The sequence below is a fragment of the Aegilops tauschii genome, chromosome 2 (assembly GCF_002575655.3).
Source record: "Aegilops tauschii subsp. strangulata cultivar AL8/78 chromosome 2, Aet v6.0, whole genome shotgun sequence".
NCBI lineage: Eukaryota > Viridiplantae > Streptophyta > Magnoliopsida > Poales > Poaceae > Aegilops > Aegilops tauschii.
Window position 1 is genome coordinate 517009944 of NC_053036.3, and position 19235 is coordinate 517029178.

Sequence of the window (19235 nt, forward strand, 5' to 3'; positions counted from 1 at the left end):
GCCCTTGGTGCGGTGGATCTTGCAATACTGCTTGTCAGAGCCTCCTGGCTTGTCGGCAGCCGCCAAGGCCCAGCAAGCGGCGCACCCGGCAATCTCCTTGCCGGGGTCGTCTGCCTTGGCCTTCTTGGCAGCGTCGGTGTCGTCGGATCCCTCGGCGGCAAGCACGGCCTTGCCCTTGCGTTTCCTGTTGCGACGCTGACCCTTCTTCGTCGGGGCGGCGGTGTCTTCGTCAGTAGAGTCGGTTTCCGCGTCGGCGTCCTCGCCGGGGTACTTCCTCCCCTCTTCAGCTCGAGCGCATCTATCGGCCAGAACATAAAGTTCGGCCACATCTTTGACCTTGTTCATTTCCAGCTCTTCACGCATCTTGCGGTTGCGCACATTCTGATGGAATGCGCTGATCACGGCGCGGGATGAACATCTGGGATGTTGTATTGCACCCGGCTGAACCTCTGTATGTACTTGCGCAGGTTTTCACCTTCCTTCTGGGGAATGATATGCAAATCGCTTGCCTAGCCATGAGCTTGGTGGCCTCCAGTGAAGGCACCAACGAACTCATGACACAGATCCGGCCAAGAAGAAATGGAATCCGCCGGCAAGTGCATCAACCAAGACATGACATTGGGTTTTACTGCCAACGGGAAGTAATTGGCAAGCACCTTGTCATCGCGAGCTCCAGCGGCTTGCATCGCGATGGTGTAGATGCTGAGGAACTTTGATGGGTGGGTCTTGCCGTTGTACTTCTCACCGACGTTGGGCTTGAACGTGCGGTGGGACGGCCACTGGAACTGCCGTAGCTCACGGGTAAAGTCCGGGCAACCTACCTCGTAGGGTAGGCCACCGGAGCCTCCTGGCGCTGGGTGGTCCATGGTGGGCCCTGCCCGCCTATCTGACTGGTGGCGTGCATCACGCCGGCGCTCGATGGTGGTTCGAGCGTCTTCGTGGGCTCGCTCCCGAAGAACTTGGCGCTGATCGCGGTGGGTCCGTGGGTCGGACGACGCTATGGAAATGTTATCACAAGCGTCATCACGACGGACCGGCACCCACGGCAACTGGCGTGGGGGAGGAGAGTGCACCATAGCTACAGCACCTCCGGTCCTTCCACCGCTGGCATGTGGTGGCTCGACGGAGCGTCGGCCTGAGGGCCCTGTCCGTGTCAAAACCGGCGGATCTTGGGTAGGGGGTCCCGAACTGTGCGTCTAGGATCGATGGTAACAGGAGACGGGGGACACGATGTTTACCCAGGTTCGGGCCCTCTCTATGGAGGTAATACCCTACTTCCTGCTTGATTGATCTTGATGAATATGAGTGTTACAAGAGTTGATCTACCACGAGATCGTAATGGCTAAACCCTAGAAGTCTAGCCTATATGAATATGGTAATGAATGTCTCTATCCGGACTACGCTCTCCGGTTTATATAGATACCGGAGAGATCTAGGGTTACATGGGGTCGGTTACATAAGAAGGAATCTTCACAGCTGGTCGCCTAGCTTGCCTTCCACGCCAAGGAAAGTCCAATCCGGACACGGGTATAGTCTTCGGCCTTCGTATCTTCACAGCCCACCAGTCCGTCCCAATGAATAACAGGCCGGACGCCCGAGGACCCCTTAGTCCAGGACTCCCTCAGTAGCCCCTGAACCTGTCTTCAATGACGCGGAGTCCGGCGCGCAGATTGTCTTCGGCATTGCAAGGCGGGTTCCCTCCTTCCGAACTCTGGAATAGTCTTCGGATGTAGTAAGTATATCCGGACCAGTGTATGTAATTGCAGGGAACACAATATTTCACAAGTCCGACCTGCTGACAACTGTTTATGACATTGCATTACGCCTGCCCGGTTATTATTTCCAACCGTTGGCTAGCCCCACGCCCCACGTCTCGGGACGCGGTTTTATCGGCACGTCTTGTCAAAGCAGGGATCGTGTCCCTTATTCACGGAATTTTCAATAATGTAAGCATGGGTAACCCAACCGTCCCCTGGGTACAACTCCTTGAGGATAGGTAAGTTTTGAGACCCGGGAGGGGACGCTCAATATTCTAGGCCTTTATATAGGGACCCAGACTTGTCTTTTCTCTTCTGCGCTTGCTTCTTCCCCAACCCTAGCCACCTCGAGTTCTAGCTCTCGGGTTCCAATCACCACCAGCCGCAATCATTTCCGGGTCCAACAGTTCAGGCCAGTGGGTGGCCTCTTCTGTCACGGAGGAGGATATTGCGAAGCTCCGCATGGCAAGGTATCTGACCCCAGAAATCCTTCATCGGCTTCCCGTCGAGGGGCAGGTTATTCCCACCCCCAAATCTGGCGAGAGGGTAGTATTTGTGTCCCACTTCCTCCATGGATTAGGGTTCGCGCTCAACCCCTTCGTCCCGGGGCTCATGTTCTACTATGGGCTAGATTTTCACGATCTGGCCCCGGACTCTGTTCTTCTCATCTCGACATTCATCGTCACGTGTGAGGCCTTCCTCCGAACTCCTCCACACTTTGGTTTGTGGCTCAAGACTTTTGATGTGAGGCCGCGGGTGGCAGAGGAGGAGCAGGCAGAGTGCGGCAGCATCGTAATAGGCAAGCTTCTCGACGCGGTTTGGTTTGAAGGGTCATTCGCCGAGTCTTCCGGCATGTGGCAGCAGGGGTGGTTTTATATCAACGAGCCACGAGGCTCCAAGTGGGCGGCTACGCCTGCGTTCCGACCCGGCCCTCTGATTCAGCTTGCTTCATGGATCAATAAGGGATTGGACTGGGGATCCATCAATGAAGTGCAGTCTCTGCGAAGTCGCATCCAGAGCCTTTCCGAAAAGGGCATCGATCTTGTGAACATCGTTCAAGTAATGCTAGTCCGCCGGACCCTGCCATGTCAGCGGCGGCCTCTCCGTATGTGGGAGTTTAATCCAGAAGCGTGGCGGACTCTTCAGCACTTCTTCGGCGCTACGCACGAAGGAATGTGGAAGTTATATTTCGGGGAGCGAGAGCAATGGCCGGACACCACCGAAGACGTTGGCCTTGACTGCAATCACCCAGACACTTTGGTAAGTATTCAATCTCCGAACACCTTCCATTCAAGCATCTCTTGACAAGATACTGAACAATCCGTCCCTATACAGGACTGGATAAAGAAAGCGGTGTTAATCTGGTGTCCGGCGCCCCTTCCCGAAGACTCTGCGACCGCCCTGCTGACGAGGATGCTGACTCCGACACCGTACCAGGTGTCTGTAGAGGGGGGCGAGAGCGGGGAGCCCAGAGGTGATGCCCGCCCTCAGGATGAATTAGTCGTTGTGTTTGGGGAAACCGAAACCCTTTTGCTTAGGGGCAAAGGTGCAGAGGGGGCCCCCCATGGCAAGAAGAGGGCCGCTTCCGGAGGTCAGGAGGGGAAACCTTGCAAGAAAGGGAAAACGCCATCGTCGCGCGTCTTGATTCGGGCGAGCGATGTCAATGTAGAGCTTTATGATGAGGACAAACCTCTGGCCGAACCGTAAGTGTGGCGGGGTATTTTAATCATACCTCATTCCTTTCTTATTACTGAAGTAATCCTCCGACATATGTACGTCCTCGCAGGTTAACATATGGTGTTTCTCAATCGTCTTCCTCCTCGGGAGACCTTCTTCCAGAGATGATGGAGAGTGACACGCCTTCTCCAGCCTCCTCGCCCGACAGGGCGGATGATTTTGAGGCATCGTCCCGGGGGGCTCCTCCCGATCGACAAGTAGTGCAGGAAACAAAGAAAGCGTTACCCGAAGGTGGTGCCTCTGTCCCTCGGGGTTCGGGAATCAAGTACGACGGCCCCGAACTATCCGATTTACAGCCGGAGACGATTCTGGAGGCAAGTGGGCGGATCCCTTCAAAGGAATGTCGTATTCCGGTGGCGGTTTCCGGAGACCCAGGAGCGCCGGAGACGCTGACGGACATGCTGCGACAAGCGTCCGTTTCGGAGGAGCATCGTGCCTTGATGGCTACGGTGGTCGAAAAGGTTTTATCCGCGAAGAGCGGGTTGAATGAGGCCTTTACGAGCCTACTGAGGGGTTTTGAGGTTTGTGATGTAGTTTTGCCAATGGAATTTTATTGAAAGAATGCACCTGTTGTATATGCAGTGGCCCCTGAGACTCGGATTGCCTTCCAAATGAAGCGATAGGAGGATCGAAAAGATATGCTCAGGTACTAACCTTGATTTAGCAATGAATACAGGCTGCCTCCCCTCCTGCGGCTACCCGAAATAGGGAAGTGGCCGAACTGCAGCGGAAGCTGGATATTGCGGAGGATGACATTGCATTGATCAACAGGCGTCTTGACGACTCGCAAGGTATATATTTCGAGCATTCCTTACATCAATGTGCCTATATTTTAAGCCTATCTCTAAAAAGAGTTTTATATGACATGTGCATGAATGTAGACGGTGCTGCCACCGTGGAGGCCCTTCGGGCGGAGCTAGCCCGGGCCAAGAAGCAGGTCCGGTTTAGTAATGCGGCTGCCAAAAAGGCATCGGCTGAGTTGAAAGCTGAACAAGCTGCGCGGCGCCAAGACAAGGAGAAGATGTCCACCATGGCACACGACTTAGAGAATGCGGCTAGCCGCTGTAAACTTCTTGAGAAGGAAAATGAAGCCAAAACGGCTGAACTTGACAAGGCCTTACGAGAGGCGAGAGAAGCACGGTCTGAATCCAGAGCGGCCCGTGAGGAGATCCGGCAAGCTGGGTACATTGCGGCTGGCAAGCCGTTTTTGCTGCAGACTAAGTTCGGCGATCTGAACTATGCTCAGCTTAACAAAATATGGAGTTCTCCGGACAAATTTTTAGACTTACCGAAGAGTTCGTCCGATGCGGCGTGTTTTTACCATGCATAAGAGGGGTATGCAACGGAGAAGCTTTTCTGGTCATAATTCGGGGCGTCAAAGCGCCCTCTGCTGCTGAATGAACAGATGTCCCAGTGGGCCGAGCTGCATAGGATATCCGGCGCTGCCATGATGAACGTCATAGTCCGGTTGTAGCCGACTGAGCCTGTTCCAAATAGTTATTTCGGCCTGGTGCAGCGGCTTGTTGATGCAGTGCCACATATCGACGCTGTGAAGCGGTCGGCGTGCATTGAGGGTGCACGGATGGCCTTTGCCCGAGTCAAAATGTTCTGGGGAAAGATGAAGGCCATCGATGTTGCGGCGAGGAGTCCACCCAAGGGCAAGGACCATTGTGGGCCGGAGCACTATTTTGAAGATGTCCTAGAGGCCGCCCGCTTGATAGAGGGTCAGTGCTCGAAAGACATAATATTCGAGTGATGTATGTAAGGGTTGTAACAGACAACTTTTATAGTTAATCTATTTATATTTTGCTCGAAAGCTTGAATTCCTCCTGTGCAGACATTTTAGTATAATCTGAAAGTTTTCCAGTCGTCGGCTTCAGGCCCCTCGTAGGAAGTACAGGGGTGTTCGGAAAAGCATTTAATCACTCTTTATCCAACGTCTTGGTCCATAAAGGAGGTGATAATGCGGCAAACCAGGCAATCAGACTATAGGGCGTTAACACTTTCACTTAGCCATAGGAGTTTTATCGTGAGGCTACGACATAGCCCCTGGTATGTATACGGCGTTTCGTAATATCGTGCCTGGCATATTTTGATCTAAAAAGATCCTTCGTGTGACACGGAGAATCGCTAAAGATTCGAATAAATCGTCAAGTGGTTGACTAGCTCTCGCCGCATCATGACAGTCAGTTTTCGGCTTTCTCTACTGAGGTGCTCATCCGGTTTAGGCCAGGGCACAATCGCAGTAGTTCTCCCTTTACTATCCTAGCCGATAGAGCGGAACATAGGGTAGCAAGCACAGGAGCCGGGCAACCCAACTATTGACCAAAGACAATGATTCGGAGCTGATGCATATAAGGCCAAACTTGCGACGCCGAAGTACGCTATAGAGCTGTTCGGACTTTTACTGGTGACTCATTTGTTCCCATACTGGGCCCCTGGCAAGTTATGCCGAGGTGCGTCTTGTAAGGCAGCCGTTACGGCCGGACTCATTGTAGAAAGAGCATGGAAGATTAGTTCAGATGAAGTTTGCTGGGAGCGGAGCAATATGCCAATGATAAATATATATATATATATAAAGTAAAAAACCACAACCCGGCTATTTGACATGCTCGGGGTTGGGAACGGAGGAAAAAGTCATAGTACAGGCTCAAAATAACGAGTGCGGCCTACAAAAACTTATTTTGGACCTCCTGTCGCATGTCTGTGCCGCCCGTCCTTGGGGAGGGGGAATCCTTAACGGAAGTGGCCCCTTAGGTGAGTGTATGGATCCGAACTCAGATAGAGTCCGATGTAGATGTTGTCCTGATGGTCACCTGTTTTTAAGAGATAATAAAGAAAAGTAAGGAAAAAAGATAAAAAACATTACGGGAATGCTTGCAGGGTTGTCCGTAGTGATGTACACGTGGTGTAAATCTTGCCAGTATAGTGGGTGGGTGGCGGAAGCCGAACTGCTATTTCTGTTCCGGGAGTGGTCGAACTTCGGAGGGAAACTATTTCTGGCCCCTGGTGTTCGGCTGGCGAGCTGCTCCGTCGTCTTTATCGCCTGGTGGCCTCCTCCCCTTGTGCTCGGCGTTAAGCTTGCCTGCCTCCTTGAAGACCCATCAGTTTCTGTTGGTATGATTGGCTGGCTTATCGGGGTGACCGTGAATCTGACAAGGTCGGTCCAATATCCTGTCAAGGGTGGATGGTCCATCCTGGTTTGCCTTTAATGACTTCCTCCGTTGACCGGGTTTCGGATTGTGAAATCCGGCATTGACCGCTGTGTCGCATAATCTTTCATTATTATTGCGACTGTTGTGTTCGGTTCATCGTGGCTTGCCGTTGCCGTCTCGGATTTCGGAAGTGCCCGAGCCGCTGGCGTTGTTGCTTTTACGAGCGAGCTAGTTGTCTTCTCCCGCGCAAAAGCGAGTCATTAGAGCGGTAAGGGTTGTCATGGATTTAGGTCCTTCCTGACCGAGGTGACGCGCTAGCCATTCATCCCGGATGCTATGTTTGAAGGCCGCAAGGGCTTCCACGTCTAGACAGTCGACAATTTGGTTCTTTTTGACTAAGAACCTAGTCCAGAGCTGCCTGGCTGACTCACCGGGCTCCTGGACAATGTGACTCAAGTCATCGGCATCTGGTGGCCGGACATGTGTTCCTTGGAAGTTGTCCCGAAAGGCGTCTTCCAAATCTTCCCAGTTGCCAATAGAATTTTCTGGCAAACTATTTAGCCAGTACCGAGCTGGCCCTTTGAGCTTGAGAGGTAAGTATTTAATGGCATGAAGGTCGTCTCCACGAGCCATGTGAATATGGAGGAGGTAATCCTCAATCCATACCGTGGGATCTGTTGTTCCATCGTATGATTCGATGTTAATGGGTTTAAACCCGTCTGGGAATTCATGCTCCATACCTCGTCAGTGAAGCGGAGAGGGTGTGCGGCTCCTCTATGTTGGGCCACACTGTGAAGCACCTCCGGCGGACTCCGCTTATGGTTTTCGGACCGGGCATGGTCGGGTCTGTTGTGTCCGAATAGATAACCGTCGTTACTGGTCGGGGCATGTCCCCGCGATCTGGGTGTCGATTTTGTGTGTCATGTTCTACCCTCCAGGTCTTGTTGGATGTCACGAGTGTTCCCCCGAGCTGCTTTATTCTTGCTTGGACAGCCGGATGGGTTGGTATGGTGCTCTGCTTGGGCTGCTGCTTTGTCTGGACCAAACTGTGGTCGGCCCACCGCACTATTCGATGGTGGTGTGGGCTCCAACGCCCTGCCATTGTATTGAGGGAGCCACCTACTCTTGGGTGGCTTTTGTCTGGGCCGCTAAGGCCGTATTCTTCGGCGGCCAAGACTTCGGTCCATCTATCATTGAGCAAATCTTGGCTTGCTTGAAGCTGCAACTGCTTCTTCCTTAGGCTCCTTGCAGTGGCTATAAGCCGGCATTTAAGCGCTCCTGCTCGAGAGGTTCCTTAGGCACGATAAAATCCTCATTGCCGAGGATCTCCCCCTCCTTGGAGAGTGGGAGATAATTGCTGTCCTCCGAGTCTCCATATGTGGACTATTCATCAGGGCTGTCTTTCCCTCTTTCCTGTTCCTCCTATTCGGGTTCTACCTCAACAGGGTCTTCATTGTCCGGAGTGTTGTCTTTTCTGGTGCTAGCAGTGTTTTCTCTTGGGCGATGTGACTTGGAGCAGAGCCGTGGGCGCCGGTGTTCGGACTGTGTGCCAGGAGGTTTATTCTCAACTGGATCCTCCTTGCCATCGTCGAGAGCGTCGTCTGGTGTGTCTATCATACACACGTCATACCAGGAAGTGGCCATCCCGTGTCTAGGGGGTAGAAAGCTCTGGCCCTGCCCCTCATCGTCGTCCATACCGTCGATGTCTTCGGAGCTGGGGTCAGGCGTGTTGTTTGGGTCTTCAACGGTGGATATGAAGTGGGTGGCGGGTGGGAAGCAAAGTTCTCCATCATCCACCGTAAGTTCGAACCGAACATAGTCCGGCGACGAGTCATCTGCCAGGGATAGGTTTTTCAATGAGTTTAGCAGGTCGCCCATGGGCGAGTGTTGGAAGACATCTGCGGCGCTGAACTTGAAGATCGATAACCGATCGAGTTCGGTATCCGCGGGCTCGCAGGGTTCGGAACTCGACACCGGAGAGGAGTCCGGGGTTCCGTTGATGCAGATATCGTACGAAGTGGAATTTGCGAGCGGCTCCAACGCCGCAAAATCGGTAGCCCCCACGATGGGGTTGAGCTTCCCATCTTCGGACGACTTGATCTGCTCCGGATCTAAGGCTAGAGTTGCTATGGGAGCTCTCTCCTGGATGCGGCCCGATGACAGGTTTAAGCCATGTTCATCGGGGTAACGGGGAGCGATTGCCGCGGTCTCGAATCCGTCGAAGATCAAGTCTCCACGGACGTCCGCAACGTAGTTCAAGCTTCCGAATCTGACCTGATGGCCAGGGGCGTAGCTGTCGATCTGCTCCAGATGGCCAAGGGAGTTGGCCCGTAGTGCGAAGCCGCCAAATATGAAGATCTGTCTGGGGAGAAAGGTTTCTCCCTGAACAACGTCATCACTGATGATTGAAGGGGCCATCGAGTCCTTTGCCGACGGCACAGTGGAACTCTCAATGAAAGCACCAATGTCGGTGTCAAAACCGGCGGATCTCGGGTAGGGGGTCCCGAACTGTGCGTCTAGGATCGATGGTAACAGAAGACGGGGGACACGATGTTTACCCAGGTTCGGGCCCTCTCTATGGAGGTAATACCCTACTTCCTGCTTGATTGATCTTGAAGAAGATGAGTGTTACAAGAGTTGATCTACCACGAGATCGTAATGGCTAAACCCTAGAAGTCTAGCCTATATGAATATGGTAATGAATGTCTCTATCCGGACTACGCTCTCCGGTTTATATAGATACCGGAGAGATCTAGGGTTACATGGGGTCGGTTACATAAGAAGGAATCTTCACAGCTGATCGCCTAGCTTGCCTTCCACGCCAAGGAAAGTCCAATCCGGACACAGGTATAGTCTTCGGCCTTCGTATCTTCACAGCCCACCAGTCCGTCCCAATGAATAACAGGCCGGACGCCCGAGGACCCCTTAGTCCAGGACTCCCTCAGGCCCCGCTGGTCGCGGTTCATCTTTGTTGGCGACACCGACGAGGCTCCGGATGGTGGCTCTCCACTCGTCGAGCTTTTCCGCAGCAGGAGGGAAGTCAAGGAGCAGTTGCGCGCGCGCCAAAGCTTCTGCTGGCGTGGGTGGCGGCGAAAGCTGCGTGGATCGTGACGCGCTCCGACTCCTAACCACGTTAGAAGGAGCTCCATCACGGCCCTGTGGCTGCGCGCCATTTTCGCCAGCACTTCGTGTTGGGGATCGTAGCAGAATTTTAAAATTTTCTACGCATCACCAATATCCATCTATGGAGTTTACTAGCAACGAGGGGAAAGGAGTGCATCTACTTACCCTTGTAGATCGCGAACGGAAGCGTTCAAGTGAACGGGGTTGATGGAGTCGTACTCGTCGTGATCCAAATCACCGATGACCCAGCGCCGAACGGACGGCACCTCCGCGTTCAACACACGTACGGAGCAGCGACATCTCCTCCTTCTTGATCCAGCAAGGGGGAAGGAGAGGTTGATGGAGATCCAGCAGCACGACGGCGTGGTGGTGGAAGTAGCGGGGATCCCGGCAAGGCTTCGTCAAGCGCAAGCGGGAGAGAGAGGTGTCACGGGAGGGAGAGGGAGGCGCCAGGGGCTAGGGTACAGCAGCCCTCCCCCCCTTTATATAGGCCCCCTGGGGGGAGCGCCGACCCTGGGATCCCATCTATGGGGGGGCGGCGGCCAAGGGGGGGAAACTTCCCCCCCAAGTCAGGTGGGGCGCCCCCCACCCCCAGGGTTTCCAACCCTAGGCGCAGGGGGAGGCCCATGGGGGGAGCACCAGCCCACTAGGGGCTGGTTCCCCTCCCACTTCAGCCCATGGGGCCCTCCGGGATAGGTGGCCCCACCTGGTGGACCCCCGGGACCCTTCCGGTGGTTCCGGTACAATACCGATAACCCCCGAAACTTTCCCGGTGGCCGAGACTGGACTTCCTATATATAATTCTTCACCTCCGGACCATTCTGGAACTCCTCGTGATGTCCGGGATCTCATCCGGGACTCCGAACAACTTTCGGGTTTCTGCATACTAATATCTCTACAACCCTAGCGTCACCGAACCTTAAGTGTGTAGACCCTACGGGTTCGGGAGACATGCAGACATGACCGAGACGCCTCTCCGGTCAATAACCAACAGCGGGATCTGGATACCCATGTTGGCTCCCACATGTTCCATGATGATCTCATCGGATGAACCACGATGTCGAGGATTCAATCAATCCCGTATACAATTCCCTTTGTCAATCGGTACGTTACTTGCCCGAGATTCGATCGTCGGTATCTCAATACCTTGTTCAATCTCGTTACCGGCAAGTCACTTTACTCGTACCATAATGCATGATCCCGTGGCTAACTCCTTAGTCACATTGAGCTCATTATGATGATGCGTTACCGAGTGGTCCCAGAGGTACCGCTCCGTCATACGGAGTGACAAATCCCAGTCTCGATTCGTGCCAACCCAACAGACACTTTCGGAGATACCCGTAGTGCACCTTTATAGCCACCCAGTTACGATGTGACGTTTGGCACACCCAAAGCACTCCTACGGTATCCGGGAGTTGCACAATCTCATGGTCTAAGGAAATGATACTTGACAATTGGAAAAGCTCTAGCAAACGAACTACACGATCTTTGTGCTATGCTTAGGATTGGGTCTTGTCCATCACATCATTCTCCTAATGATGTGATCCCGTTATCAATGACATCCAATGTCCATAGTCAGGAAAGCATGACTATTTGTTGATCAACGAGCTAGTCAACTAGAGGCTTACTAGGGACAAGTTGTGGTCTATGTATTCACACATGTATTACGATTTCCGGATAACACAATTATAGCATGAACAATAGACAATTATCATGAACAAGGAAATATAATAATAACCATTTTATTATTGCCTCTAGGACATATTTCCAACAGTCTCCCACTTGCACTAGAGTCAATAATCTAGTTACATTGTGATGAATCGAACACCCATAGAGTTCTGGTGTTGATCATGTTTTGCTCTAGGGAGAGGTTTAGTCAACGGATCTGCTACATTCAGGTCTGTATGTACTTTACAAATATCTATGTCTCCATTTTGAACACTTTCACGAATGGAGTTGAAGCGACGCTTGATATGCCTGGTCTTCCTGTGAAACCTGGGCTCCTTGGCAAGGGCAATAGCTCCAGTGTTGTCACAGAAGAGAGTCATCGGGCCCGACGCATTGGGAATCACCCCTAGGTCAGTAATGAACTCCATCCAGATTGCTTCTTGCGCTGCCTCTGAGGCCGCCATGTACTCCGCTTCACATGTAGATCCCGCCACGACGCTTTGCTTGCAACTGCACCAGCTTACTGCCCCTCCATTCAAAATATACATGTATCCGGTTTGTGACTTAGAGTCATCCAGATCTGTGTCGAAGCTAGCATCGACGTAACCCTTTACGACGAGCTCTTCGTCACCTCCATAAACGAGAAACATATCCTTAGTCCTCTTCAGGTACTTCAGGATATTCTTGACCGCTGTCCAGTGTTCCATGCCGGGATTACTTTGGTACCTTCCTACCAAACTTACGGCAAGGCTTACATCAGGTCTGGTACACAGCATGGCATACATAATAGACCCTATGGCCGAGGCATAGGGGATGACACTCATCTTTTCTCTATCTTCTACCGTGGTCGGGCATTGAGCCGTGCTCAATTGCACACCTTGCAATACAGGCAAGAACCCCTTCTTGGACTGATCCATATTGAACATCTTCAATATCTTGTCAAGGTACGTACTCTGTGAAAGACCAATGAGGCGTCTTGATCTATCTCTATAGATCTTGATGCCTAATATATAAGCAGCTTCTCCAAGGTCCTTCATTGAAAAACACTTATTCAAATAGGCCTTTATACTTTCCAAGAATTCTATATCATTTCCCATCAATAGTATGTCATCCACATATAATAAGAGAAATGCTACAGAGCTCCCACTCACTTTCTTGTAAACACAGGCTTCTCCATAAGTCTGTGTAAACCCCAAACGCTTTGATCATCTCATCAAAACGAATGTTCCAACTCCGAGATGCTTGCACCAGCCCATAGATGGAGCGTTGGAGCTTGCATACCTTGTTAGCATTCTTAGGATCGACAAAACCTTCCGGCTGCATCATATACAATTCTTCCTTAAGAAAGCCGTTAAGGAATGCCGTTTTGACGTCCATTTGCCATATCTCCTAATCATAGTATGCGGCAATTGCTAACATGATTTGGACGGACTTCAGCTTCGCTACGGGTGAGAAAGTCTCATCGTAGTCAACCCCTTGAACTTCTCGATAACCCTTAGCGACAAGTCGAGCTTTATAGATGGTAAAATTACCATCCGCGGCCGTCTTCTTCTTAAAGATCCATTTGTTTTCTATCGCTCGCCGATCATCGGGCAAGTCTGTCAAAGTCCACACTTATTTTTCATACATGGATCCTATCTCGGATTGCATGGCTTCAAGCCATTTGTTGGAATCTGGGCCCGCCATTGCTTCTTCATAGTTCGAAGGTTCAATGTTGTCTAACAACATGATTTCCAGGACAGGGTTGCCATACCACTCTGGTGTGGAACGTGTCCTCGTGGACCTACGAAGTTCAGTAGTAACTTGATCCGAAGTACCTTGATCATCATCATTAGCTTCCTCTCTAGTCAGTGCAGGCACCACAGGAACATCTTCCTGAGCTGCGCTACTTTTCGGTTCAAGAGGTAGTACTTCATCAAGTTCCACTTTCCTCCCACTTACTTCTTTCGAGAGAAACTCTTTCTCCAGAAAGGACCCGTTCTTGGCAACAAAGATCTTGCCTTCGGATCTGAGGTAGAAGGTATACCCAATGGTTTCCTTAGGGTATCCTATGAAGACGCATTTTTCCGACTTGGGTTCGAGCTTTTCAGGTTGAAGTTTCTTGACATAAGCATCGCATCCCCAAACTTTTAGAAACGACAGCTTAGGTTTCTTCCCAAACCATAATTCATACGGTGTCGTCTCAACGGATTTCGACAGAGCCCTATTTAAAGTGAATGCGGCAGTCTCTAAAGCATAGCCCCAAAATGAGAGCGGTAGATCGGTAAGAGACATCATAGATCGCACCATATCCAATAGAGTGCGATTACGACGTTCGGACACACCATTTCGCTGAGGTGTTCCAGGCGGCGTGAGTTGTGAAACTATTCCACATTTCCTTAAGTGTGTGCCAAATTCGTGACTCAAATATTCCCCTCCACGATCTGATCGTAAGAACTTTATTTTCCTGTCACGTTGATTCTCAACCTCACTCTGAAATTCCTTGAGCTTTTCAAAGGTCTTAGACTTGTGTTTCATTAGGTAGACATACCCATATCTACTCAAGTCATCAGTGAGAGTGAGAACATAACGATAGCCACCGCGAGCCTCAACACTCATTGGACCGCACACATCAGTATGTATGATTTCCAATAAGTTGGTTGCTCGCTCCATTGTTCCGGAGAACGATGTCTTGGTCATCTTACCCATGAGGCATGGTTCGCACATGTCAAATGATTCGTAATCAAGAGACTCCAAAAGTCCATCTGCATGGAGCTTCTTCATGCGTTTGACACCAATGTGACCAAGACGGCAGTGCCACAAGTATGTGGGACTATCATTATCAACCTTACATCTTTTGGAATTCACACTATGAATATGTGTAACACTACGTTCGAGATTCATTAAGAATAAACCATTAACCAGCGGGGCATGACCATGAAACATATCTCTCATATAAATAGAACAACCATTATTCTCGGATTTAAATGAGTAGCCATCTCGAATTAAACGAGATCCTGATACAATGTTCATGCTCAAAGCTGGCACTAAATAACAATTATTGAGGTTTAAAACTAATCCCGTAGGTAAATGTAGAGGTAGCGTGCCGACGGCGATCACATCGACCTTGGAACCATTCCCGACGTGCATCGTCACCTCGTCCTTCGCCAGTCTCCGTTTATTCCGCAGCTCCTGCTTTGAGTTACAAATATGAGCAACCGCACCGGTATCAAATACCCAGGAGCTACTACGAGTGCTGGTAAGGTACACATCAATAACATGTATATCACATATACCTTTGGTGTTGCCGGCCTTCTTGTCCGCTAAGTACTTGGGGCAGTTCCACTTCCAGTGACCACTTCCCTTGCAATAAAAGCACTCAGTCTCAGGCTTGGGTCCATTCTTTGGCTTCCTCCCGGCAACTGGCTTACCGGGCGCGGCAACTCCCTTGTCGTCCTTCTTGAAGTTCTTCTTACCCTTGCCTTTCTTGAACTTAGTGGTTTTATTCACCATCAACACTTGATGTTCCTTTTTGATCTCCACCTCCGCTGATTTCAGCATTGAATATACCTCAGGAATGGTCTTTTCCATCCCCTGCATATTGAAGTTCATCACAAAGCTCTTGTAGCTCAGTGGAAGCGACTGAAGGATTCTGTCAATGACCGCGTCATCCGGGAGATTAACTCCCAGCTGAGTCAAGCGGTTGTGTAACCCAGACATTTTGAGTATGTGCTCACTGACAGAACTATTTTCCTCCATCTTACAACTGAAGAACTTGTCGGAGACTTCATATCTCTCGACCCGGGCATGAGCTTGGAAAACCATTTTCAGCTCTTCGAACATCTCATATGCTCCATGTTGCTCAAACGCTTTTGGAGCCCCGGTTCTAAGCTGTAAAGCATGCCGCACTGAACGAGGGAGTAATCATCAGCACGCTGCTGCCAAGCGTTCATAACGTCTTGGTTCTCTGGGATGGGTGCGTCACCTAGCGGTGCTTCTAGGACATAATCTTTCTTGGCAGCTATGAGGATGATCCTCAGGTTCCGGACCCAGTCCGTATAGTTGCTGCCATCATCTTTCAGCTTGGTTTTCTCTAGGAACGCGTTGAAGTTGAGGGCAACATTAGCATGGGCCATTTGATCTACAAGACATATTGTAAAGATCTTAGACTAAGTTCATGATAATTAAGTTCATCTAATCAAATTATTCAATGAACTCCCACTCAGATAGACATCCCTCTAGTCATCTAAGTGAAACATGATCCGAGTCAACTAGGCCGTGTCCGATCATCACGTGAGATGGACTAGTCAACATCGGTGAACATCTTCATGTTGATCGTATCTTCTATACGACTCATGCTCGACCTTTCGGTCTTCCGTGTTCCGAGGCCATGTCTGTACATGCTAGGCTCGTCAAGTCAACCTAAGTGTATTGCGTGTGTAAATCTGGCTTACACCCGTTGTATTCGAACGTTAGAATCTATCACACCCGATCATCACGTGGTGCTTCGAAACAACGAACCTTCGCAATGGTGCACAGTTAGGGGGAACACTTTCTTGAAATTATTGCGATGGATCATCTTATTTAAGCTACCGTCGTTCTAAGAAAATAAGATGTAAAACATGATAAACATCACATGCAATCAAATAGTGACATGATATGGCCAGTATCATATTGCTCCTTTGATCTCCATCTTCGGGGCGCCATGATCATCTTCGTCACCGGCATGACACCATGATCTCCATCATCGTGTCTTCATGAAGTTGTCACGCCAACGATTACTTCTACTTCTATGGCTAACGTGTTTAGCAATAAAGTAAAGTAATTTACTTGGCGTTATTCAATGACACGCAAGTCATACAAAAAATAAAGACAACTCCTATGGCTCCTGCCGGTTGTCATACTCATCGACATGCAAGTCGTGATTCCTATTACAAGAACATGATCAATCTCATACATCACATATATTTCATTCATCACATCCTTTTGGCCATATCACATCACAAGGCATATGCTGCAAAAACAAGTTAGATGTCCTCTAATTGTTGTTGCATGTTTTTTACGTGGCTTCTATAGATTTCTAGCAAGAACGTTTCTTACCTACGTAAAACCACAACGTGATATGCCAACTTCTATTTACCCTTCATAAGGACCCTTTTCATCGAATCCGATTCGACTAAAGTGAGAGAGACAGACACCCGCTAGCCACCTTATGCAACTAGTGCATGTCAGTCGGTGGAACCTGTCTCACGTAAGCGTACGTGTAAGGTCGGTCCGGGCCGCTTCATCCCACGATGCCGCCGAAACAAGATAAGACTAGTAGTGGCAAGAAAATTGACAACATCTACGCCCACAACAAGTTTGTGTTCTACTCGTGCATAGAAACTACGCATAGACCTAGCTCATGATGCCACTGTTGGGGATTGCAGCAGAATTTTAAAATTTTCTACGCATCACCAAGATCCATCTATGGAGTTTACTAGCAACGAGGGGAAAGGAGTGCATCTACATACCCTTGTAGATCGCGAGCGGAAGCGTTCAAGTGAACGGGGTTGATGGAGTCGTACTCGTCGTGATCCAAATCACCGATGACCGAGCGCCGAACGGACGGCACCTCCGCGTTCAACACACGTACGGAGCAGCGACGTCTCCTCCTTCTTGATCCAGTAAGGGGGAAGGAGAGGTTGATGGAGATCCAGCAGCATGAAGGCGTGGTGGTGGAAGTAGCGGGGATCCCGGCAGGGCTTCGCCAAGCGCAAGCGGGAGAGAGAGGTGTCACGGGAGGGAGAGGGAGGCGCCAGGGGCTAGGGTACAGCAGCCCTCCCCCCCTTTATATAGGCCCCCTGGGGGGCGCCGGCCCTGGGATCCCATCTATGGGGGGGCGGCGGCCAAGGGGGGAAACTCCCCCCCCCCCAAGTCAGGTGGCACTACTGGAATCAGCTAATTTGCCATCTGCCAGCTCTTTGCCGTCCGCTAGCTGACGGCAAAGAAGCTCTGTGCCATCAGCTACACATAGGCAGACGGCAAAGAAAAGGCTGACGGCAAAGAAGCTCTTTGCCATCAGCCAGCTCTTTGCCGTCTGCCAGCAGACGGCAAAGAATCTTTGCCGTCCGCTGGCAGACGGCAAAGAGTGTGGTGGCCCCCACCCCCCGCTCGTTTGAAAAAATCTTAACGGCCCACCTCTTTGCCGTCCGCTAGCAGACGGCAAAGAGGCAAAAAGGCGGACGGCAAAGGCTGGCTGACGGCAAAGAGGGCACTTGACTAACGGCCGGTACCCCCCCGCCCATTACTCACTTCGTCCTCGCCCTTCTCCTCCCACCCCGCCGCCGCCGCCGCCGCCGCCCACCGCCCCGTCGCCCCACCGCCCCGGCTCCCCGCCGCCCCACCGCCCCGTCTCCCCGCCGTCCCGCGCCCCACCGCCGCCCCGGCCCACAGCCGCCCCGGCCCCCCGCCGCCCCGCCTCCTCCACCGCCCCGCCCCGGCCCCCCGCCGGCCGGGCCCCCCGCCGCCCCAGAAGAAGAAGAAGGAGAAGGAGAAGGAGAAGGAGAAGGAGAAGGAGAAGGAGAAGGAGAAGGAGAAGGAGAAGGAGAAGGAGAAGGAGAAGGAGAAGGAGAAGGAGAAGAAGAAGAAGAAGACGAAGAAGAAGGAGGAGAAGTAGGAGAAGGAGCAGTCGGAGAAGGGGAAGGGGAAGTAGGAGAAGGAGAAGAAGGAGAAGGAGAAGAAGGAGAAGGAGAAGAAGAAGAAGAAGGAGAAGGAGAAGAAGAAGAAGAAGAAGAAGAAGAAGAAGGAGAAGAAGAAGAAGAAGAAGAAGAAGAAGAAGAAGGGGGATGAGAAGAAGTAGAAGAATGAGAAGAAGTAGAAGTAGTAGAAGAAGAAGAAGAAGAAGAAGGGGCATGAGAAGAAGTAGAAGAATGAGAAGAAGTAGAAGTAGTAGAAGAAGAAGAAGAAGAAGAAGAAGAAGGGGGATGAGAAGAAGTAGAAGAATGAGAAGAAGTAGAAGTAGTAGTAGAAGAAGAAGAAGAAGAAGGGGGATGAGAAGAAGTAGAAGAATGAGAAGAAGTAGAAGTAGTAGAAGAATGAGAAGACCCCCTGACCCCCCAACCCCGACACCACACCCCGACACCCGACCCCGACTCCACCCCGACACCCGACCCCCTATCCCCCTAACCCCGACACGACACCCCGACCCCCTAACCCCCTGACCCCGACACGACCCCCCGACCCCGAAACAGCACCCCAACCCCGACACGGCACCCCGACACCGACACGGCACCCCGACACCGACACGACACCCCGACCCCCGACACGACACCCCCGACACCCCGACACCCCGACCCCGAGACCCCGACCCCGACCCCGAGACCCCGACCCCGACCCCGACCCCGACCCCGACACCCCGACCCCGAGCCTGACCCGACACCCCGACCCCGACACCGACACGGCACCCCGACCCCGACCCGACACCCCGACCCCGAGACCCCGACCCCGACACGGCACCCCGAGACCGACACGACACCCCGACCCCCGACACCTCCCGAAAAGGTGTTCTTTGGCCTTCCAGAAGCCGACGGGGTCATATATTTGTGAATTATTAGTTAGGTCATATATCTTTCGATTTTGTTATGAAAAACATCATATATAATTGTGTTGATCGGGTAGTTTTAAATGTGCAGTTGTTTCATCGCTGCGAGGTTTGGTGTTCGACGACCTCGCCGTGCGTTTGACGAGCTCTGCCCCTTCATTCTTGGGTGAGCACAAATGACATGTCCTCCTCCCCCATTAATTATTTGATCTATTCCGATGAAACTTGATAGCT